Source organism: Fringilla coelebs (assembly GCF_963513975.1).
Source record: "Fringilla coelebs genome assembly, chromosome: 2".
Classification (NCBI taxonomy): Eukaryota; Metazoa; Chordata; class Aves; order Passeriformes; family Fringillidae; genus Fringilla; species Fringilla coelebs.
The window spans coordinates 94,647,110-94,671,024 of record NC_140029.1 but is presented as its reverse complement, the minus strand read 5'-3'; the positions used below and the strand labels follow the sequence as shown (position 1 = coordinate 94,671,024).

Genomic DNA, 23,915 nt, shown 5'->3' with positions numbered 1-23,915 from the left:
GAAGTGAGGAGAAATGAGGGGATGTCAGTTGTTTCTGCTCTGCTCTTTAACCTCAAACTTAACCAGTAGAAAAATGTAAGAGCAGTTTTGATTAAGAAGATATTTAACATCTAAAATTCCTTTAAATGTTTGCTTTACCTGCTAAGAAAGCTCTTGATCACTGCTCATACATTTGCAAATTACTAAAATGCAAAATACCATGAAGTCATGTGAAGCTTGACTGAAACTATAAGACAAATCTTGGCCTAAACAGAGAAGAACTGAGGGCTTTCACCCAGATCAGGTAGCAGCAGGAGTGCCAACACATGGAACTGTTCATTTAGGAAGACCAGGAGAGCCGAAGCACAGCACATCATTCCCAGCAATCACTGGCTCTTTCAGCACTGAGTTGCTCTCGGGAAGTGGTTGTCTCCCATGCCATTAGGTGAGGGGTTTCTGTAACACGGTCAGGATCTCAGTAAGAACCAAAAAATTTTTGCTTCTTATAAAGTGAACTTCTGAATAAAGTGGAGAAGAAGTATTCAAACAACTGTATTGCTTAGTTCCCCATTAAAGCATTTTTAACCAGAACTTGAACCTGCCTACTACAACATCAGATGCCACACTTGACAAGGCTGAGATGGGCGAAATCTTGGGGAAAACTGTTGGGATTATCTTTCTTGTGGAGTTTTTTAGGTATTAGATTTGGGGAGAGGTACTTGGGAGGAGATAAGAGTGGCTAAAATAAAAGGAGTTGGCTTGCATATCCTCACCAATTGGTTATTAGCACAGGAGAAAGTCACAAAGGCTTGTTCAAAAGCTTGAACTACAATTACTTTTAACAGAGCTTTTCCTGTTGCACACCAAGCAGACTGTTGAATTTGCGTTCTGCATACTGGACCCATGTGCTGACACTTTCCACAATCTGAAAGGAATTGAAAACCCTGCCCTTCATCTTGTGTGTGCCTGCAGCAAAGGCTGCCTGTAACCCTTTCCTAACAGTACAGAGGAACTGTCAGAGGAAGATGACTGAATCCTCAATCTGCACAAAATAAAAATACAGATTTAGAGACCACAGAAGACAAGAAATACCCAAATGTATGTCCATGCCTCAGCATTCCCATCACTAGCAGTCAGTGGTCCTTGGGCTTAGATCCACATCAAGTGAAAAAGGTTCCCTTTACAGAACAGGGCCTCTTCTGAATGAAGGACTTTCAATCCTTTCCCCAGCAGCTTCCCGCTCCCTTAGTTGGTCTTAGTTATTAAAACAAACAAACAGGAAAACCCCTCCTTCAGCTAAGCATCCCTCCACTCTTTTAACTTTCCTTGTGTCTCCCTTCACACCTCCCTGGGTTTGTTGTTTTTAAGCCCATGCACTAACCTGCTCTCTCTTTGTTCTTTTCTTTTTTTTTTTTTTTTTCATTCTGTTTGCTTAAAGCTCCCAGCCCCAAAAGCAAATTTGGAGAAAACTGGCTTTCTCTAGTTATCCCATTGTTCTTCTCAGGCAAGATCTATTTCAGATGTTTCTATTTCAAATATTTAATGACAGACCTATTCATACAAAGACATGCCAACACCACTCCCCTGTCTCTTTGGCATGATGCAAAGCACAGAAAAAGATTGTCACAAGATACAAGGACTCTGTTAGTCAATAAAATCAAGTTCTAAGACATAAACAGTATGCAGCAGATTCCATACATTGCCAAACTTCCCAGAAGCACAAGACTGACAAAAAGCAGTTTCAAGGGGAATGGCATGGGCCAGGCTCATCCTTTTAGCACTACCACAGTGGACCTTGGCTGGCTTCCCTTCCAAGAGGACCTGTAGAGAAGCCAAAGACTTCTCTATTGAGAAGTATTGAGCCTTGGAGAGTTAAATTATTTTTGAGGTCTTGTCTTCATTGCAATTGCAATGTACTTGTTTTTGTAAGTACAATGCTAATGTTGCCCCCAGCATGACTCCCACCCACAACAGAAGCCTCTTGCTCAAACTAAGTGCTATTTTAAATTGACTCTTTGGCCTAAAAGCAGATTACAAGTGGCAGCCCATGTGTTGTAGTTACCAGTGTCAGTAACACGGTGGGAACTCATCAGTTCTCTACTTGTGGGTTTAAAGCATTGATCTAAGATCCTGCCTTCTAACTGGGGTCTAGACTAAAACCATGGAGTCCTTATTCCCAGTTATCTGCACTATACTCAAGCAGGTAGGGGCGATGGTCAGCCATTAATAATCTGCTCGTCCTCTCCTCAGTCTCACAGTACATTCTGACAAAGAAATTCTCAATATTCGCAGAAGAAACCGCATGCCCACAAATCAGGGTCGGATAGAGACCCCTTACGAACACCAGTCTGTAACCTTTCTATACCAAACTGAGTCGGCACAGCTAAAACAATACCAGTGACAATCACTTTTACCCACTACCTCTGCCTGCCCAGGCCATCGTTTGGAGTGAGGACGGCTTTTTGCAAGTCCCTTAGAGTCACCATCTGTGAAACACAGCACAGCTGCACACACAGGCGACATGAACACAGATTTTAGCTTTGTGTGAATTGCAGGTCTTACAAATACAGTCTAAAGCATTTTAAGGCACACGTGGCATGTGAGAGCAAGTGGAGGTGTCCGTAGTCAGTTGCTGTGGCATCTCCAACCTCTTGCCTATTGACTGTTACCTGCATGATCCTTCTCTTCAGTCTGATAAATTGGCATGAGATGAGCAAATCTAAGTACTGGCAACTAATACAAACCACCACAAAAGTGGCCATATTATCATCTGAACATCTCATGTTCTACTTTATTTACAGTCTCCGGGGCTGTAATCCCAGCTGGTAGTTTTAATTAGTAGTGAATGTACTTTCACAACAAATTAGACCTTCTCCTTCTTGGGCATCAGAGATCCCTTCCACAGATGACTGTGGATTATGAAGAGACAAATTTTGGGGATGTTGGGCAGACAGTTTTCTCATATCAATATCTGAAAAGCTAGCATCACTCTCTGGCTCACAAGAGGACTTGGCAGCAAGTCAGACTATGACTATCCAGAAGACTCTTCCCTCAGTGTCAGAGTAGGAAGACACATAATGGAAACTTGCAACAAAGCACAAATAATTCTATTTAGAAGTCAATGCAAAATTGTGGACTACAAGGCCAGCTGCAGGAGCTTTTTCTTGTGAGTTTTGAGCCAAAACATTGGATAACACGGCAAGCACCATCAGAGTATGTAAATATCTACTCTTGCTTTTCCCATCCTGTAGCCACTAGCGAATGCCTTACTACGAAACTGCAAGTGTGGTAGGGTTTTTACAGCCTTTTTCCTCTCTTTGCTCTGGGATTTTTCTTTTCTTGGCTGTAACTAGTTGTAACCAGTTGTGAATAAGTCGTTATCCCTCTGTGCAACTCACAGCAACTAAAAGAAACCAGTGTCATTATGCAATTACAAAAAAAAAAAAAAGAAAAGAAAAAGAAAAAAAAAAAGAAAAGTTTTGTTTTATGGTTAATTATCCATGGTCTATTTACAAAATAAATCAACCCATTGTGCACCACCAGGATTTGTGGCCTCATTTGAACTTTGCTTTTCATTAATCACTTTAAATATAAAAGCTAACTAGTTGGTTTTTTTCTTCATTTTGGTTTATTACTTGCATCTGGGTATAAATTGAAAAAATGGTGAAAGAACAAAGTATGGATTATTCACCCTCAGTTTCATGACTTACATGATCTCAGTCTTGTCTTTCTCCACGTGCCTAAACAGATGCACAGTCCAGAATTTCCAACATTCTGTAAGAAATGTAATCACAAGAAGATTGAAATATTTTTTATACTCAAGCTTTGAGTTATAAAAAAAAAAATCATAGCAAAAAGCTTGCCTTAAGAAATGAAAAGGTGGGCAAGCACCTACAAACATATTTAAGTACTGAAGGAGGCAAATGAAATTACACATGTAGACATCCAAGTAATACACAACTGTTTGTGACAGATGAGTACAAGGCTATGTTGTTTAGACAAAATCTTGCAGGCAGTCTGGAGAAGCCAGAAAATGGATATCTGATTTCTTTACGGTGCTTACAGTTTATACAAGAAACCAGAAATATTTTTTTTTCTGAAAATGGTTTAATTATGTAAGAAGTTTAGCTCTTCTCCCTATGAGATGACAGAGGACTACTGAATTTCTGAAAACTAGCCAATGGAGAGGCAGGCAAAGGACATTTTTAGCTGCTCTTTTAATAAAACCCAACTAACTGTAATGACACTTATTTCATTCTGACAGGAAATAAGATACATATTAGCACAACAGTGAAATTCTTAACTAAGAAAGACTGAACAATTTATTTGTCTCCACTATGAACCGTTCAAGTAAAACTGAAAAATAAGAAAGGGTGATAAACATACATGATAGAAGTATATACAATGGCAGTATACAAAAATATCATTCCTCCTTTTTTTTTCTTTTTATTTACCAGTCACCCTTAAGTGTCCTTTGCCTTTACTACGACAGAAAGTCAGAGTGCTCCACTTAACCCCTAATGAAATGGTTCAGAGAAAGTCGGGCTGTCTGGAGGTCAAAAAATTTGATTTTGCTGCACTTCAGACTACAACTTCTTATTTCTAAATTCCTGAGCTGGATACAAGTATAAAGGTGACTGAACTTACCCAACAGGTATATCTTAGAAACTAAGACAAAGAACTGAAGTTAAGAAATCGGATCATTAATACTCTGTATTATTACTAATAGGAGCTCTGAAAGATAATTTTTGCTTGCCTGTTGATGTGAAAAAGGATTGTAGAAATTTGAAAAGTTAAAGAAACCCACTGCCTCCTCCTCCACTTTGCAGATGGCTGAGATGTTTAAACTTTCATTTCCAAACGTAAATTAGCTCCTACTTAAATGAAAGTAAAAATTTAAAGCTGCCTCCACCTGATTGCAAAGCACAGTGGCCGGGCTGGGAGGCTGGACAGGCGTTTAAAGAAAATAAAAGCCTTTTTAAGCGACTCCTTGTATGAATGCCTGCCCTTGCTGCAGCAAGCTGCGGCCCTACAGCCGCTTTCTATTATAAATGCTAAATTGGGAAATGTTTAACATTCTTTGTTTAATCTTTGCAGTATAAAGAAAAAACAGCTGATTCCCAGAAACATGACAGCCTGAGCAACCATTAGTTATCTGCCTCCCCCTTCCTCAAAGCAGAACAGGCCATTTCCAGCCTCAGCGGCGAGAGACGCTTTTTAATCAGGAATGTATATTTGGATGGAACCTAGAGGATGGGATTGAAACTCTGTCATTGTTTTGTTCCAGTGGTGTAAGGGGCCGAAGGCAACCAAGATATTTAATCAAAAATGTGAAGAGAAAAACAGTTTAAGAAGTATATTAGTGGAAACTGTGGACAAAGGTGGTTTCAGATGCTTTCTGCACTGTTTTCTGTTAATATCTTTTCACAGTCCTTCCATGAAGGAGAGCGTCATTATTTATTTTGATTTAAAACATTATCAACTGAGTGTATTTTCCTCTTGTTCACAGTACAGTCAAAGCAGTGAGTCCATCTATTCCGCCGCAACCAGTCACATATAAATGAGCACAAACTCTGGAACGAGCAATCCTCTCAGCTGCTTCCACAGACAAACCCTCTTTGTATCTCATCTCTGCAAGAACTTCCCTAAAGGGGTGAGTTTCATCACGTGTCCAAAAAGTCACACAAGTCAGAGGTTTCTTCGGTTGAAATTATGAAGTAATACCTCAAATCGAGTCCCCACAGAAACTGAACTAACTGAAATGTTTAGGTTTTTTTAAAAGATTCTACCCTGAAGCACACTTTCCAGATCATCAAATCCAGCTCCCTGCTCTCTTCTACTACAGATATTAAAGGTCACTTCTTAAAGAGATGTTTTTGAGCCTCTGCATCAACAAGGTGAAGGGAGCTTAAACATCCTTCCCACCCCAGCCCTGAGCATTCAGTAGCCGGCAGTGAGGGACCAGACGTGCAGGGAACAAATCCATGAGCCAACGAGGATGCTGTCCCTTGCCACAGGGGTTCTGACAAACAGCACGGAGCATCCTCTCCTGGGGCTCCCTGGTGGAGGCGCTCAGCCCAAACAGAGCCCTTGCTTCCTTGAGTGACAACACCAACATATTAACCACGGTACAGAGGCAAAGGCAAGGAGCACCCAGGTGCTGGCGCTGCTCCAGGCACTGCACACATGCCCACAGCTCCTCACACTGCTGCACTGGGGTGACCCTTCCCTGCAGGTGTCACAGCCCACCTGCACACAGGGGTTAAACAGCAGGGGCAAGAACGCACGCGTTCTCCCCAGGAGAAATGAACCAGCAGCGTTGTTTGCTGTGAATGTGGAAGATAACACTTTGAACAGGAGGGCTGCAGGAATGAACATTCAGTGCAGCTAGGCCAGATACTTTTGTTACCATTACTGCAAAAGCATTGCTTCTTGCAGCATTTCCGAGGGACTTCTGCAAGGCAAAAAGACCAGTGGAACTACTGAAGGCGCTAGCAATGAATTACTGATAGTGAAGGACACAAAATTGTCATAAACTTCAACCAAAATGTGAGAGTTGCAAAAACGACTGTTCTGAGGAAGGGAGGGAGGGAGGAAGGAAACCTTGCAGAATAATTGCTAGATAAAAAGCCTACCATAGCTAATTCAGCACATTGCTGGATACAGCAAAATAATTTAGCTAGCTATTTTTCAAATATACCCAACCCTAAGTATGTGTCAGGGAAGAGAAATAATGAAATTTTGAAATAAAAATTAATGTAGAGCTCTTTTCATTTCTGTTGCTGTTTTTAAATCTTTAGAGTTCATATTTAACCTTTTCTCTAAAATAACAAACTTGAATTTAAGAAAACTAAGGCACAGATCTTCACAGAGACAGGACTCAAACAGCTTATGTTTAAAAATAAAATAGCAGAGTCTTTTTAAGTTGTGAAGTGAAGACTTATTCATTAAAACTGAATATTAACATCTCATTTGAGAAACTGTTCAAACCATCCCTTTTGCCTATTTTGCCTATGAATTTAGGCAGACAGAAGTTTCACAGGTTGCATGTCTAGCATCTGGTCAAGTCAAATCACCCTCTCCTCCATAAATTAAAATTAGATTTCCATTCTGCAGAACACACAAAATTCCCTCGTTCTGGTTGCTGTTCAACCGTGCATATATAACCAGAGTTTTAGCAGCAGGCATTTACAAGGGCTTTTCCCTTTTTAAATTAGAAAATACTCAGGAAATAATTAAATGTTTGTTTGACCATTAAGGAAGGTTAGTGTCTTGACAGCAGCCCACCCAAGCCTATAAAGCAAAGCTGGGGACTGAAGACCTGGGAAGTTAGGGGTAACCCAGTGACATGCAGAGAAATGTCTCAGTAACTGAAAAGCAAGCAGATGCCTTTAAGAGGGGAAATTGCTTGTCTGCCATTAAAAGTTATCAGGTTTTGTACACCCATTCCAAATAACTCTCCCATTGCAATCAGTGCCGACAAAAAACTTACAGACTGAGACTCTGAAAAGACAAGCAGAAAGTAATTTTCACTCAAAGACAAATGATCACTCTTTTGATTAAGTCAAACACTGGACTCATTACTGAGCATGTTCTCTGTAAAGTTACACCATTTAAATCTTCCAAGCATTTTATAAAGGGCTGACAGCTATGAGGGACACCAAGATAAGATATTTTAAGGAGGTTCTCTCCTCCACCACATGCAGCTATGTTAGATACTGCCATTGATATGCTGATTCAGCCATGCCTTACAATTACATAGGTTTTCAGGCCCTATAATTCCTGCAGGGTAGTGTTCCAGAATTTAATCATTTGATGACCAAGGTTATTTTCATTTATATATTGTCATTACATTATATAGGGTTATTGAATCTTATATATGGTTGGTGCCCACAGTTCGGTCTGTGTGGCAACACTGGCCTGAAATTTAAATAATTTTTGAACCTCTACAAAATATTTCAATGCCTTCTCCCTATGTATCTGAATTGATTTTATAAGCACTAATAAATAGGTTTAGAATACTTCTGAAAGGCACAATAGAACAGTATCTGTTCTATTGTGATTCCCTAAGTGATTCTTTACTGAGACACAGATGGAGGCAGAAGAAGTTTTCATTGCCCAGAGCCAAAGCAAGGGCTGGTTTCAGAATCCAGGTGTTCCAATACATTTCTGAATATATGTGTACTCCCCAGGAGTTTGGTGAAATATATTTACACAGATTAAAACATACTTACAGAGCTTAAAATATTCCACTTCCTGTTTTCACAAAACCCTGCTTCATTTAAAGCTTGTCTCAGGGATCACTGTTGAAAGATGTCAGCTTCAAAATTTTTTTCCTATAATGCCTGAAGTGGGCATAGTTCACACACAGACTCATTTTATGGCTCTTTTCTAATGCCAGAAAAACACTTTAAAATAACTGAGGATTGAGCCCTATAACTTTAGAATTGACCTAATAGACTCCTGACATCATATCAACAGAATTAGTAGCATTACACTGGGGAAGAATCTGTCCAAGAATGTGCATGCAGACAAGAACGATTCGTAAAGGGCAGAAGAAAACAAACCTTGACACAATGCTCACAACCACAAACAGGTCAGATCCTCAGAGGATACAACTAGGAATAAATTGGTTGCAATAGCTACAGGAATAAATTCTTCCTGCAGCATGAAAAGAAAGAATGAACTTTTCTTTATTACTGACCCATTTCTTCCCTTTCTTGAAGCCGAAGAATGTCTCTTTTTTCTTTTTTTTTAAACTATTATTTTAGCAGGGCTATATGTACTTTTTCTTGCATTTGACAGAAGTAAATTAAAATATCCCCACCAATTCTAATTAGAAGAATCTCTGGATCTTTATGGGCATCAATCACTTAAAATAGAAATTAATAAAGTTCAACACAACCTAAAATTTCACTGTTCTTCTGTACTTGCTGCTGTTACACAGAGACTGACCTGACACTTGCATTAAGGTCAGGAGAGGAAAGGGAAAAAGCTTTCATTGTATACATCTGAAAGTTGGAGGCGGGGGGGAGAAGAGAGAGGAGGAGAGAGGCAGAAACACTGTGCAGAAGCCAGGGATGTTCCAGAGCACACTGTGACAAGAAAATACTGAATAAGAATTCCTCCAGCCAAAACCAGATCTTAAATAGATCCATTGTCTTCCAGACTGAAGCCCTTAAAAAGGCTCAAAATTAAAGTCTGTGCTGTGGGCACCCAATCGTTCTTTCCTTTCATCAGGATTTGCAGGTTTTAATACAATCTGTCGTCAGGAAAAACAGTGGAGCTGTACAGTCCAGAGAGGTAACAAAAGCGAAAGGCAGCCGAGAGTTACATAACTGGCTTTTTACATAAATATTACATTGAGAGATATTTTGCTTTTCAGAAAGGAAAAAAGATTAAAAAAAAAAAAGCTCAAACTAACGTCAGCGAATTCAATCCAACTTCACTTACTCCTCATCCCTCTTTCACTTTGCAACATGTATCGAATAGCTGAAGTGAGATGTTTCTTTTTCTTTTTTCATTATGACTAAACAAATAACCAATTCAGCCTTAAACACTTCATAACAGATTGTCTTGTATTACCTGAGAAGTGCACCACATCATGGAAGCTGGAAAAAAGTCTTATTTTCAAGCATAAGGAAGCCTGCCTTGCTTATCTGCAGCACGGGGCAATTAGAAATGACCATGGACGTTAAACAAGCCCGCCTCTGTACAGTCTGAGAAAAGGGAAAAAAACCCTGCAAGTCTCCCCATCTGTTATTTCCCCTTTTTTTTTTTTTTTTTTCCTCTCTTTGGCTGTAGAAAAGCAAAATTATGCAAGAGCTTTTGAATGTAAAGCCTGTGTGTGCTTTTTCCCCTTTTGTCTCTGTGTACACGGTAGGAGCTGTTGCGTAACGCAGCTCGGAGTGGGCGGCGAGCGTTTACTATGGATTTACACTACTCCTCGCACCGAGCACAGACATGGACCTGCGCTAAGGCATGTGCCATGGAGACAGGGAAGTCAAGCCTGGAAAAACAGAACTGTGCTTTTCTGAACTAAATGCAGTTTTCCCAGCCTTTTGGTTTTCATGCCCTTTGGTAGAAGAGCAGATGCTCTACCCCACAAACCCCTCTGTCCAAAAGTAAGGTTTCCCTCCCACACACTCATGACCAAATCCTATTAGAAACTACAAAAACCTACCAATTAATGCCATTGTGACACTTCTTGTGCCAGGTATAAAGATGTCTAGCAAGCTCCTACTGACCATGAAGGTCCATTAAGGTTACAAAGAGAATTCTTTTTTTAAGTAATACTATACGTGAACCTTTTACTAATTTCTTTAAGACCTACTTCAGGCTTTCAGGAGCACAGAAATCATAGACACTATGCATAGTATGCAATACAAAGCCTTGGACTTTTTGAGATGACATGGAAATATGAGAATTAGAGACTGGAAACAAGGGAAGTTCAACATATTTTGTTATCTTATTAAGCCGACCAAAATATTCATGTTGTTGTCTCTTTTCCACACATCTGGGGTCAGACAGGCCTCTAGCTCATTAATGAGAGTACTTTTGAGTCAGTAGGGGGAATTGTCTCATTCACACAGGTGAATGCCCATCACATTGCTGAATCCTTTGCCTCCAAGGTGAGACATGGCTGGACAGATTATGCCTGCTCCCTTGACACTAGGCCCTACAAAGCAAGGGAACACCACCAGGCTGGCACAACACTGGACTCCTGGGTATCCATTTATTTATTGGGTGGGGGATCTCTCTAATGAAGTCAGTGGGATTTCAAAGCATGTTAACATACTTTAAAGGATGCTGAAAGACTGAAGACTAAAAGGAAGTTTATTACAAACCACAGCAGACACTGAGCCTCGTACCAGAAATGAAACTGAGTGTGCTGATTAAGAAAAAAATATAAAATAGTAAAAAAATAAAGTATCAATGCTCTTAAAACTGTTTTTCCATTATCTTTACTGGAAAACACATATTCCCTATATTATTTTCTTCAGATTGTGTTTAATAGGCAACATGCTTTTTCTTCACAGATCTGACATCGGACATTTTTACAGGTCCTAAAATAGCACAGTGAGCAAACAAAAACTCCATGCTATAAGACAGGCAAACCCTATTTTAAGGAAATTACACAGACATGCAATGTTTCTGACTATTCTGTTTATTTTTTTTCTTTTACCCAGGTCCACATCTACTAACAAGGTACTATCAGCCAGCATGCAGTCAGGATCTCTGTCAGGCTGTTAGGAAAAGAAAACATTCATTCACTGTCTTGTACATGCTTATTCATTTTGTTTGCACATAACTGGAATTGCATTGAAATTACCCAGAAACGTTTTGCACAAAACGTTACATGCAGCCTAACTAGTCTGATTTGTCTTAAAATGAATCTGACCCTTAAAGGAAAAGAATAAGGTCTTCATTAAATGGCACCTAGTCATGCAACCTGAATGAAGCACTTACTAATACAGATGGGGCCGACTCAAAACATGCTCAGGCATATTCTCTTTGCTCAGCAGGGGAATGCTGGGGGAAAGAAATGAGACCCAGAAGGCAAACTCTGCTTCCCTGTCATGCAGCCACTGGAAATGATGCTCCACAAGCAAACTTTGAGAAATGCTATGCAAAGGCTCTGGTTCAGCCTTTCATGAAGGCTGAACCAGAGGACCAGCACATTAAACAATGAAAGCCTGCACTCTTCTGCCAAGACTGCATGTGGAAAAGAACATATTTTTCAGCACCCTTTATACACTTAGTCTTGATATTTAGCACATCCTCATTTTAGGGGATGCAACTTACAAGCACAAAATGCTTTACAGGATGTTATACAGAAGAGATACAGAAGGAGACTCAAGAAATAACAGCTAAGGGGAGCCAAGCTCTGATATTGGTAAGGGCAGCTCCAACACTGTTGTGCTTGCTTTATCATTGTCCAGAGTACACCTATTTTTAAGCCCTTGTTAGCATATCAGATTCTAAGCAACTAGGTGTGGACTCTACAGATCGGGTTCAAACAGAGATCTGATTTACCTGAAAATATGAGGATACAAATAAGGGAGTTCAGAGCTGGTATATTCTGTTCTTAAGGGCTATCAAGCGAAGCTGAATAAAGTTTCCATTATAACCCACTTGCCTTCAATCGCTCAAAAATGTTGGAAACTTCAGTACAGAAATTTTCTGCTCCTAATGTTTACCTAATCTTAAATTTCACAAAAATTTGAATAAGCGAAAGTTCATCTGTTTTGCACACACAGAATGAGAAAAAAACATCCAGAGATTTAAGGGAAAGGGAAAAAGAGAGAGCTGAAACTATCTTTAGAAAAAGCACAGAAAACAACAGAAAATACAAACGGACTCATAAAGTCAATACTGGCTAGATTTCTTTCAAGAAAAAGGTTTCTACTCTGATGAAAATACTTCAGCTTTTAAAATTACACACACCTACAAAATCCTACCAGAGCATTTATGAATACCATCTTGGATACACATTTAGGTCAAAAAATCCTAAAAGAACCCCCATGTGGGTGCTAAAAAACCTTGTATTTGTATCTAATTGTGTATTGCATTCTTTAATGTCTCTGGTAGATTCTCTCCCTACAAGAGAACATAGCTACAAAGCAATATTATTTTCACTGTGTCAGACAGCTGGTTTGGATAGATTTTTTGGGTTTTGATTCGTGAAACACATTAATAGCAGATGCCTTTTGCATGTATCAAAGATGCTATAGCTCTGTATTTGCAGAAAAACAATGTGACTTCTTATTAAAGACTATCATAAGGGAGAAACTAAGGTTATAAACAAGTTATTACTCTAGGATTTCACGACTTTGTATGTAAGCTTAATGTTTCTCAAAACAGACTCTGTCTTTTTAATGACTGTAGGAGGACATAAGCCCAGTGCTGGGTTGCCATGGACTTTTAATGGCAAATTGAATAATAAAAAAATATTAAAATGATAGAGACAAAACCGAAATATACTAGTGATGCTTGCCAACTGTTCCTGCTAGTTAAAGAATCAATAAACCTTTGCAGACCCTGTGCAACATGACTTTACTTGCAACAAAAGTAATTCACAACAAGAATGCTTTTCTTGGCAATTTACCTTTACTTTTCTCCTACCAACTTCTCTTTCACATGAACCTTTTGCACTCCACTGTTTTGGAATGACCATGACACAGCAGAAGTTGCTAAACTTTCCCCACCCCTCGGCTAACCTATGAAACATGTAATGGTGTTATTTCCTAATGGTTCCTGCAGACTAATATATTTTCAAGAGGGTTTTAGTCAACATGAATGGCAGTAAAATTGGCAAAGACTCAGAAAGCAAAGTCCAAGGAGACTAAAAAATATCTCAGAAAAAAATGGTCTCTGGGTAGTTTTGCCATGTCTGCCAGAACTAAAAGAATAAAGGTTATGTCAGTGTTTCCATAATAAACATCAGTTTTCAAGATTATAACTCAGCTGCAAAGATCTGATCCAGACTGAAATCAACACATGCGGGGTTTTAGATCAAGAGTAATGTTTTTATTTAAACTTATATTTCCCCTGCTGCAAAAGCAATCTAATGTTATAATTTAATCTGGTAAGTAATTACTAATTTGTCAGAATTAGGGAGAGGAAGCAGAAAACAAAATTCAGAATTCACAATAAATGCTTTCTGGGATTGCATAACTTTCCTTCCAGATATTCCCTGTGAGATTTTGAAAAGAGCGTATTTCTACTGTAATTGTTGGATCAGTATAATCCTTGTCCAACAAACCTTAATATCTGTTTTGTTCCCTAAAAGCAACATCTTGTTTTGAAGCAAGTGTGACTTTTATACTGTGCAGCAGACACAGGAAAATACTAGGAGGGATTCAGAAGAATTTACAGGATAGGCCAGGTAATTTTTGAAGTACTGTAACTGATCACAGTATTTCACCTTCACCACTCCTAAAACACACAGGTTTCACCCTGAGGGAGCCTGAATAACTCAAGGATATTCAGACAATGGACAAATCACACACCTGAGGCATCCCTGAAGTGCAGAGGGCACTGGGAGGTGTAAGAGCTGTGCCCAGAGCTGAGAGCATCCTCCAGACCAGCGGCTGGGGCTGCTGCCGCCAAAGCCACCACGAGCTGCAGCACCTGAACCAAGGCTGCAGCTCCTTGTTTCATGAAGCTTTATCACTAGCTCAGGGACAAGAGGAAGTGCCTGTATTGGTTAGGCATTTCCCACAGCTTCTCATTGATCATATACACATGACTTCAAACTCCTCTTTGAGTTTGATTCAAGTATCTCAACAGGTACAGTAAAAACAGGCACCTTCCCAGGACACTTCATGTGGCTCGAAAATCCAATTTTCAAGAAGCACCTAGGTGAGAGGAAACTGTGGTGTAAACTGAGTTTGTGTACCTGGAAGAGTTCATTTTCAGGTATCAACATAAGAAAGCTGAGCAGAAAATGACTTGCACCAAACCAAGTAATAATTGTAGGAGCAAAACCCAGATAGTCTGAGCTGCCTTTTCTTTTTTTAACTGCAGAAAAAAATTATTTTAAACTAGATACTTAGGAAAACCTGCATTACATGAGCTAAATACCACAGTAAGCCTTTCACTTGACATTTTAATATTCTGTCTTTGGTTCTGTTTTGTCATACTAAGTATGGCTCGTCCGAATACGAATATACACATGCTGGTGTTTGCCTTTTCTCTGCTTTGCTGCAAGTTCCTCAGAATACTGAAACTTGACAATACTCATCAGCCAATCAGTTTATTTTGAATATAAATAAATTAAAAAATAAAGAAAAAATAAATACATAAAGTAAATTTATTTTGAACACAAAAAAAAATTAAGAACAAGTGAATTGTTTGCAACACAACACAAAACATTGTCAGCAATATTTCCTACTGTTACCCCTTCATTTTTACTCAGGACTGTCAGAGCACTTTGTACAAAAAGACAGACTCTTATGAACATCCTGCCCTGTGAGTAGTTCCAGTGGAATCATGACACCGATTAACCACACAAGGTGATATTCAATTACCCAATTCTGTGACACATTTACTGTTAATTCTACTCACAAATGGGAAAATAAGTTCATAGATTCCAAACAATTTGTACAAGTTCTCACTCTAAGCAAGTGGTCAAGCTGGAAATAGAATGCCAAACTCTCAGCTGCCAGCCTCTTGCTGCAAACTCCTCAATACTACCTGTATTATAGAGAGAAAAATAAAACACAGCATTCACAAGTTTCAGGCATTTTCCAGCAACCTTGATTTATCTGAACAACCTCATCAAAGAGCTATAGAATAAGAAAAACCTGACTTTTCATCCTCTGAAAAGCTGTAAAGTTTTCTTTATCTCTAGTAAAGACTTTTCTGATTTTAACTACCTATATTACAGCTATGGATTAGCCAAAGAGAGAGAAAGATGTTAAAACAGGCATCAGAGACTTACAAACAGAAGGCTTAGACACACATATATGTGGACACACTCAACACAATTTCTGAAAGTTAATTTTGCACTTAAATGTTTTCCTCAATACTCTACCACCCAAGTTCCTCTGGAGAGACTGCAGGACCTGAATGAAAGAAAATCGGTTGTACAGCAGAAGCAGAAAGTTGACAAGAACGGTGAGTGAGGCTTATTGCAAATTAAAATTAAAATAGAAACTAGAGGTAGCACTTTTTCAGACTGTGGGTCAGGATTTTTATTTTACATACTTATTTTAAGGTAAAATTACAAATGCTATGCTTTGACTTCAGAAGAAACCACACACTGACTTATACGAAACAAATTCTTAGATATAGTAAATCTTCTGTCACAATTGCTGCTCATATTGGAAGGAAGTTTTCTTACCTTTTTACTTTGTTTGCTGAGAGCCAACAGTGTCATCCCCTTAGTCAGTGTCAGCTAGTCTTTTATTACACAGAAGGCAAGTAATAGCGAAACTGTGCTGATCTGCCTGCTTTCACTCTATATAGTGTCTATATTTATAGGCTTTTGCTTCTATCTGAATCTATATTTATCTGCTTTTTCTGCCTACAGTGCATCTGCTTCTCGTACACACAGACATATATACGTACACATGTGTGCATGCACACAAACCCACAGGCACACACAAACACACATACGGGCATACCCAGAATATGGGTGCTTACAGCAGGCTTCTGTTCTGCAGCAACATTTGTATAAATATAAACATATGCAGTGCACACAATATAAACCAAGCCATGCACAAAGAAAATCATCAGCTATTGCATGAATATGCCTTGCTGGCTTGGGAAGGTTTATTATTCAGCAGGCTGCCTAGTCAAGAGGATTGTATACAATTAGTTTCCTTTACATTACTCTGCTGTTGTAGCTTTGCAAGCAGTAGCAATTTATGCTGTTATTTTGTTGGCAGGTTTTTTTTTTCCCATGTAAGCATAGTTGGCACAGTTGTGAAATCACTGCCATCCTGTCAGGAGATGGATTCCCTGTTGGTACCACTAACAGTTTCCCTCAGGCTAGTCATTAAAAGGCAAGAGTTAGGCCACCCTGTGCCAGTCCAGGAGAGCATTCCCTAGAGGGAAGGAAGAAGGTACAAACTCAGACACAGGTCAATCTGGCAATTTTAAGACCAAACATTCCTTAAGCCTTAAAAATAAACATCATTTTCCCAAATAACAGAGAATAAGTGGAGGCATTCATCTTCACATGAGGAGAAACCATCATGCCACAGTTCCCCATGTCACCAGACGGAGTTGCAGGTATTCTGTCCTGTTACTTAGACTGGAGCTAAATCTCACCTCACCCTTTTTGGTTGCTGGGGAGGCTTCTTTTAAGACAATGAGAGCTGCCAGGGGAGATGATGGAAGTGGAGTACGTGACAGTAATGCTCTCTGTGTTACCATAATGTGATAAAGACTCCATCAGGCCAGTTACCTAAACAGATCATAGTGTGTTTCACCTGGACAACCTTAATTCAATACTTAATTAATTCACATCCCAGCAATCCTAAGTTCCAACACACCATCAAGGAGGAGGAGGAGTTTCCACAACATAAGAGCAAAGCCAAGCAAGAAGTCACTGGGGATTTCTTTCTGTCCCCCTCATTGCAGAAGAGGGGACATTTTGGTGTCCCAGTTGTTCATAAGGCAGTGAAAATGAACTGATTTAGTACATGAGCTTGTGACTCTTCTGAAAGGGGTGGGGATCCCTAAGCCAAAAACTACTGGGTGCATAGGCTAAAGAAATAAGATACAAAGAACTCTCAGGGTATCAAGGGCAGCTGAAAAAGACAATCTTACCCATAATCCTTTCTAAATCCTGCAAAACTTCAAATATGGTCAAACAACACATCCTGGCATTTTACAAGAGTAAGAAACTATAGTTAATTCTAAAAACCCAGTCCCCTCTGAAAACCAGGTAATAAGTACATTAACTTAAGAATTAGCTTAGAATAAGTACATTAACTTAATGAATAAACAAAGTATCATTAGGATGGGTTTAAAAACCCCAAGCAAGTTCGGTAACTCAAAATCAGAAAAAAACTCCAGCCCCTTAAGAAGACTTTTTATGTCAAGATCATGTTTGATAACTAAACCAGAAATACTACTACAAAATCAAAGACTTTTAGATAATTCTTTCATTCACTTGATCCCACTGAAGAACAGCTCCTGTAGTAATTTTATGCTTATCCGGTATTAAATGGTCCATTTGAAAGGGTTTTCAGAAAATCTACTGACAAGATGGTATTTAAATATAATATATATACTTTTCACACAGATTTTCTATGTATCTTCATTTAATTTCTTTTAGTCTTAATATTCCCATTTCTCAATCATTACACTGAACTGCAGCTACTGAACAAAACTCTGTTCATGCTTTCCTCACTGTTAGCTAGCCTTAGTCTGATGGCTGACACAGCCATCTCAAAATTCTAAAAGATGTAATTCCATCATCTTAACTTACTAGTTTTTTAACTGCCCAGCTCAACTTTCTTAGTAGCATGGGATCCACTCTACATGAAAAGTTTTGCTGATTTGCCATCTACAAGTAAAATACCAATTTGAAAGAAAAGGGAAAGGATTTTTGTTAGCTCCTGCATTATCTAAGCACCACGAGTCTGGTAGGGTCTGTTATGGAAATACTAAATACTGCTAAAAATGACTGCTTGTGATTACTGTAATGACTCTGCATTTATGATATCTTTAGCAGTGACCATCTAGCAACTAGTCCATTAATTTTTTTCTCAGCAGGATATTTTATAGTTGTAGTGTGTTTAAGAGCATTTCTAAATTGGAAAACATTATTTAATTATTCACGTGGAGGCAGATTGATTACAGAATATAGTTTTTCTTTGAGGGTGCCCTACAATGTACCTTTATATGTAAAAGAAAGTATTCAAGCACTTCTTTGATGCACAAATGTACAAACTCCTGCCTCATTTGTTCAGCAGTCTTTGAAATTTTGTAGGTAGAACATAAAAGGAACCTGTTTAATGCAAACTCTCTGCTTTCTTATGACAAAGAGAGTGAATATTACTGGAGTTCAAGAAATGTACCCTTCTCTCTGTATATATACCTTGCACTGAAAAATATAGGCTGGGACAAATGTCTAATACATCTTGCATTGCTTAAAAGAACTCAGCATCTGATATACAACTAACCCTCCTTAGGAATCCTTCTATTAGATAGCTACTAACTATCTGATAGCTAGGATCTTACACTATATTATTGAGGCACCTTTAATGGTATATTAAAATTGAAATAAAAGTAACACTTTACTTCCAAATAAATAAAATACACAAATTTAAACCCTATCCTTTCTCTCCCTCAAAAACAGGACTTATGTCATTTTATATTGATGCAACTCTATGGGTTTATAATTCAATATTACATTAATATAACCATATACATGCATGAAATTGATCTGGTTTAATTACTTTAGTAAAAATATCAATCCTTTCAAATAGAGCAATTATATTAACTAAAATCTAGGCACATATTGGGCCTCAGTAGATATCTGAGACCTTCTAAGACAAAATGGTAAAGACCAGCTGTCCATTCCAATGTTCACATTCCTGAATAATCTTAAAAAAGCTGAAACTGCCCAAAATATGTCAGTTTAAAAGTAAATAAATTACATGGGCCATGTACTAATGTGTTGAATCAGAATTTCAAGGACCCACAATAAGCATTTATATATTAGAAGAAAATATTTGCCCAATTTATCAACACACAAACAGTAATGAGAAATTATAAAAGAGAATTCTTTCAGTGAGCTCAGAAATTCAAAGAATGACATGGACACTGTAAACCAACCAAGTCTGTTTAGCAGCTCTGCATAGGAGGGGCTGAAACCTCATCAGGAAGGACTGATCAATGCTGCTTTCTAACAAACAAAGTCTTAAGCCTCAGATCTGCAGGTGCAGCTTGGCACCCTCATCATCTCTTCATGCAGGAGAGGCTTCCACATGGCCAGCAACACTTAAAGATGGAAACAGGGTAGGAGCTCTTGGTTCCTTACAGCTTTTAAAAACTCTGTAGTTCTCTGAACACAGAAAACAGTCTTGTTTTTCCTTTGAAACCAGCAGAAAAAAGTTCTTGAGAAACAGAGGAAAACAAAAAGAAAAATAAAAAATGTTTAACTCTGTAGATTATCTTGGCCAAAATAACAAATTACCTCAACAAATGCTGACAAAAACTTAAGGAACTGACTGTTTTAATCCTAGCACTGATAACTTGGTCATCCCAAATTTCCTTCAGAACTGTTGTAAAATATTTGTGTCCTAACACAATGGAAGTAAAGCATCCTACTCCCTGCTGTAAGCACTAAAAGCTATTGAGTAAGACTTGTAGACAATTATCTCAGAAAGTTTTCTTGAAGGCTCAGGGGGAACCAAAGCAAATACCTGGGCTGGGCAGTAAAGAAGACCATGTTTTCCCATGGAAGGATGAGAGGATGGGCAAAAGTGGAAATATATGAAAATCTGAATATATGACATATATTTTCATATATGAAAATGGTCTTAAGGGTACTCAAACACTGGAATTGCTACTCAGAGAGGCTGTGGAATCTCCATCCTTGGCGATACTCAAAAATTAACTCACCATGGCACTTAGCAATGTGCTCCAGGTGAAGCTGCTTTGAGCTGAAGGATTAGACTAGACATTAGTGGTTCTGTGAAATCTTTGTAGATAGGAATTTAGAAGCTACACCAGAACAAATTAAGGTATTTTCCTATGCAAGGTTTTATTTGACTTGGTCCTGCTGAGAAATATGAAGCTTGACTCCAAGCTGCACAGGTTAACAGAGCAGAGGGTGGAAGTATCAGTATGCTTTTATAACACCTTCAGTAGCAGCAAAGGCACATCCTTCACCATGTATTTTGTTTGTGACAGCTGCTGGAGACTGATAGAGACTCAGATCACCATCAGCTGTACACTATCAGATCTCCCTATCTCTGAATGACACCTTGCTTTAGAGATCAGATCTTCATTCTGCATCTCCACAAAGCCTAAAGACTCTTCCATCCATCTGATGTAAATATGTTCAAGAAGAAAGTAACAATTCTCTGTACACATTCAAGTGGATTTCTAAGCTAATAGATACTTTTGCAAATCCAACCTGTGAATGAACAGACCTGACTCAACTGATTTACATCATTAAAACTTATAAGCACGTTCTCAGTTACCCTAAATTCAGTTTCCAAAAACTATGTTACTATAAATTCCAAATAGTATCATCAATAGATACATAATTGTATATTTATCTATGACTATATATAAATAGATATATAAATAATGATTTACAAGCCAAAGTTAACCAGTGATACAATTCTTAAAAGTCTTAAAAGTATTTCCATTATTTATTTTTATTTGGGATGCCTAAGAATCAGAAACAAGCAATTGCAGCACAAAAAGAGATCAAGCAGTAATCATTCAATCCAAGTTTCAAAGCCAGAAAGACAGATAAATACCAGCCACCATGAGCAGAAAACCTGAATCTGGAGAGACAAAATTTGATGTATATAGAGCTACCCATATTCTTAAGAATAAAAACCAGTCAAAAATGCCAAAGCAATGGGAAGAAATTTAGCAAAGGCCGGTTTCCTCTCATACTTTTGACCTCCAGTGCTCTCATCTCCTCAGAAATACAGGGAAAAGTAATAAATGGTAAATATAATAACACAGTCAGAATCCTTTGGCCATTCCACCAGTCTAAAAGATTTAATTATAAAAGACTGTGTTCTGAGGCATATCAATCTTTAAAAGCTTTTACTAGAGCACAACCCTACTGAATTTTCAGCTGCTCAGGATTAAAATTAATTTACCTTCTTATGATTTCTGTAAGTATCTACAAGTGAGAATTTTTTCAGATGTGATTGCTAAAAGATGTGATAAGGCTCTACAACAACCTATTAGAAGAAATGCTTGGACAGCAGTGTAACTTAAAAAAGAGTTTTTATCATAATTGTCCAATTCTATTTTAGAAAGAATTTGCATTTGTACCGTCCATTTTTTACTCCACTCAGAACATACAGATTTCTTACATACTCAGTAGGTCATACTTTCAAGAATGCTACTTCTGAAAGTTTAGAAAATTATTAATAAAGGCTTCAATAAATGCTTATTAACTGTTATAAAGGATTGAGTGGAAGAAGCCAATTGATGTTTATAATAACCTACAGATAGATCTGTGATGTGCTTACAAAACATGTAATACTTACTATCCATCTCAAAAATGTTTTTAAAATGCTGATAAATCAACTAGAAACTTCTATGAATTGTTTATAAAGTGTGTCATCAATATAAGTGTAGCTGGATAAACAATGCAAAATAAAACTTGCAAGGGGACTATTCACTGTAGCTGTAAACACATGAAATACTTCATTGTGCAAAGACTTGAGTAACAGTCTTCTGCTTTCACAAGGATTAATCCTCATCCCTCAGCTGGTGATCCAAATCTTACCTCCCCATTCTGCACAGTACCTGCAGATACCTCAAACATCCAGGAAAACTGAGCAAATTATACCCACAGGGACATATGGGCCAGAATTCCCAGAGCATCACTAGGGAGTATGGCTTCAGATTTTCAAAACCTTGGAGAAAATTCCAACCTAAGGAACACCAGGGAGTATATACATAGGCGGAATATGTGAAACTCCTTAAGGAACTTAACCAGCAAATGTATTAATACTATGAACACAGGCAGGCAGGTGTTACCATTTGTAACATTTTTTTTCCCCCTTTACCCCTGTATAACCATAAATTATGCATTCTGCTGTTAAATCCGTAAAAATCCTTTCATATCAGTCAAATGACCTCACATTTCATCGAAAGCAGAACCTGTCCTGAATGTCATATCAGTGAGAACACAACAAAATGGAATTCTCTTCTGAGCAGCCAATGCAGAATTTCATGGCATATTAATGAATCTTTTCTGACTGTGGTAAGGCTTTCACTTATTGACGCATGCTAAATAGCACAGACAACTATCAGTCCTTGCTGTCTTTTTTTTAAAAAAGTAGATTCCTGGTGACAAAAAAGGCCCATCCGGGAAGTTACACACTGTCAGGAAGTTTGCAGGAGGGAAATTAACATATTGTGTATTACTTCTTGAAAAAATGTAAAATCGAGGGTAGAATTGCTAAAAATGGGATTTCACCAACATTGGCACTAGAGCTCAATCTTCAGCAATGCCATTCCTCATTCATATTTCTGCAGAAATCATAGGTGTGCTTTAACAGTAATCTCATATATTGACTGTTTTCAGTAGAAAGTATCAAGAGTATCATGCTCCAAGTGTTCTATATTTGCAGTTCTATGAAGTGAACAAGATTGTCCATTTTTCATTGCTTATCCCCTAATTCTATCATTTTAGGCAGTCATGTGAACTATGGTGTCTGAAATTCAAGCCCAACTTGCTATCTAACTACCACTGACTTAACCAGTGTGCTTCCACAGGTTTTCCCAGGAGCACGACTGCAAAAGAGTGCCATGGTTACGCTCAGGAAAATCCCAATAACATATTGGTTTGGGAAACATTGTCAGGTGAACACATTGCTCCATGTCAGCTCTGATGGTGTCAGAGTAGCACATCAGGAACACATTATAGTTCTGATGGGAGGGTAATAAATGCAGCAACATATTACATTGAGTACAGGGAAAATCTTAGGGTATCGCAGAAAATCTGTAGAGACTGTTTATATAGGCTCGGGGGGATATCAGCAATTCTGAAAAGGACATTGCCAGCCATAACTGAAAAGCAAAGAACAAAGGCAACAATATGGTATTAATCACATGCTTTGTCCGTGTATGATGCCAAACTATTCAAAGCACAGAATGTTCTTTATTCACCTCACTTTAAATTGCTTGAATGAACCTAGCACTTATGAAAATGAGAGATTAAAAACATTGATATCAACCAACCTTTGGGCCAAATCTTACTTATCTTATTGATGCAAGTAGTTCCACTGATTTTAGTGGATGTAATTACCATTGACTTCAACGGAGCTACTCACAGAGTCATGAGAGCAGGATGTGGCTCGTTGCTTAACCAAGCTTCCCTGACCACCATGAATGATGCCAACTCATCATCTCTGATGCAATGTCCCCCCTTTTCTGGTAATGGATCTCTTGAGCAGAAACAACTGTGCACACCAAATTCTGTGACCCTTTTCTATGTGAGCACAGCACCAACTTGACTGAAATGAACCATTTTACTTTCTTCTTCAGAAGCAACAGATTGAACTCCCTGACAACTACAACTTCACAGCACAGTTTTATTGTTAATTTCTCTGATTTCTAATGAACAAAACATCTGTGTGGGGCTGGAATTACACTTCTGCAAGGACTGCCTATTCTCTGTTGTTTATTGTGTATTTGAAAAGGATGGTACAAACCAAACTGATTTACAGTCAGCTTCTTGGGCACAGGAATAGATTGCTTCCAGTAGCAGG

The 23,915-nt window shown here is 38.4% G+C and overlaps 1 protein-coding gene across 3 annotated transcripts in view; it reads right to left on the bottom strand.

Moving 5' to 3' along the window:
- The window catches only part of ZBTB20 (zinc finger and BTB domain containing 20), a 473,573-nt gene that overhangs the window by 224,564 nt on the left and 225,094 nt on the right, over positions 1 to 23,915 (bottom strand). For all 3 annotated transcript variants that reach the window (XR_014616920.1, XM_084225372.1, XM_084225373.1), the window contains one exon: positions 3,690 to 3,753. The gene's annotated coding sequence lies outside the window, so the exon portion shown is untranslated. The remainder of the gene's footprint in view (positions 1 to 3,689; positions 3,754 to 23,915) is intronic.